Source organism: Trachurus japonicus, chromosome 10 (assembly GCF_045865225.1).
Source record: "Trachurus japonicus isolate A0001 chromosome 10, Traja_1.0".
Lineage (NCBI taxonomy): Eukaryota > Metazoa > Chordata > Actinopteri > Carangiformes > Carangidae > Trachurus > Trachurus japonicus.
Window position 1 is genome coordinate 32901583 of NC_140916.1, and position 1809 is coordinate 32903391.

Below are 1809 nucleotides of genomic sequence, written 5' to 3' on the forward strand. Positions count from 1 at the left end.
GAAGTGGGAGGTCGGACTGATGACGCAAAAATAAAGAAATGTATGGTCGGAGTCGGAGAAATGGGTGGTCGGAGAAATGGGTAGTCGGACAGACGTCATGCGCCCGTTTCAAAGGCATCAGCGTATTTTGAACATGAGAGAGAGTAGCTAATACGAATTAAAATTGTAATTTTCAACAGTGACAAGCAGTATTTATGTTTATTCCTACATTTACACAAGCGCTACACATAGTCGGGAGCAAGTGTAGATTTTGTGAGTAGCTACGAAAAGATCAGTGCTACTAAAAGATTGATTGCGGAAATCCGCGCTGCTCAGGGTTTACACACAAATCCGTGCTGCTCACGTTTCATGAATGAGACCCATTGTGTTTGACTAAAGGGCTCGTCCGGGATTTGAACCCGGGACCTCTCACACCCTAAGCGAGAATCATACCCCTAGACCAACGAGCCCTGCGTGGTCATGTTTTATCCCCCCCAAAATTTCAAATTATGTCTTTTAGGATATGAAGAGCTCTTTTCCAAAACGCGATAAACGCCAAATTTTTAAAAAATGAGTTTGTCACACCATTTTGCTGTGTACTGAGCTTATTCACTGCTCCATCAACGTATCACGTCAAATCGCTACATTTCCCTGTTTAAAAGGCACGGCAAGATGCAGTTTCCCTCCAAACCGCGGTAAGCGCCAAATATATTTTCAGCCAAAACGCGACATCTCCTCCCTCTCCTCAGGATTCTATTAGCGCTCCATGCAGTCCAACATGGCGGTGCTCTGAACCCAGGTCTGTTTTCAGTCATTCATTCAGTAGTTTCTGGGTTCTGTGTTAATTACTGTATCTGTTTATGTGGTGGACACTGGGCCGTTAGGTAGCTACACCCCCACAGCCCCCGCATACCGTAGGGGCCCCGCCCCCGCCTGTAACGCCGGGTGTCCTCCGAATCAACGATCTTTTTTTTTTTTTTTTTTTTACAGCAAAGACGTAGGCTATGTTTGTTTACAGCAACATGTGCTCACATCATGATAACGTCTGTATTTTGACTATTAAAACTTCCATAGTCCATAGTCCACTTTGTTTAATATGTAAAGAGACCATGGACAGACTACATCATTACCGTCGACGCCCCCCCCCCCACCCTATGCGCACGCACACACACACACACACACACAGACACACACACAACTCAGTGATGTTCTCACGTCATGTTGGTTGGTTTTTCAGGAGAGAAACCATCAGTTTCTGTTTTTTTAAATGTGGATTTATAGCGTTTTGAGAAAAAATAAACTTTTGAGTTTTTAATCAACAATATTGTTGTTTGATTTAATAATCATTGTTCAACATGTTCAGACTGAGCCACTAATCATTTTAACAGGATAAATTGAATATTAACAAACTGGGTGGGTCTAGGTAAAAAATGTAATTTTCTGGAAAACTAGTAAAATGGATTTATAGCGTTTTGGAAAAGAGCTCTTCATATAACCATCTTTCAAATATGTATCAGCCATGCACATGCAAGTATCAGCCATGCACACTTTTGTATTGGTCATTTGCACCTTTACTTACGAATCATGGATGCAGAAAACCTTTACAACTTTCAGTCAACCAGAGAAGCATTAACTGGTTTTATCTCAGCATGCAGTTGTTTTTACTGAGTATTTTTCCCATTTAAATTCTCCAAGTCTCTGTCTATTGTCATAATTGCAAATGTGGGAGACCTCAATGATTTTTTTTGGAAAACTACTATAGTTTTACCTGAAATGAAAAAAAAATGAGCACCTCTTATTCTGTTTGTACTTTCCCCAAAGAAAAGTTGT

At 41.0% G+C, this 1809-nt stretch overlaps 1 non-coding gene across 1 annotated transcript; it reads right to left on the reverse strand.

The window, feature by feature from the left end:
* Positions 1–377: 377 nt before the first annotated feature.
* trnap-agg (transfer RNA proline (anticodon AGG)) lies at positions 378–449 on the reverse strand. Its single transcript has one exon. It is a non-coding gene; the product is annotated as a tRNA-Pro (tRNA).
* Between the last annotated feature and the right edge of the window lie 1360 nt (positions 450–1809).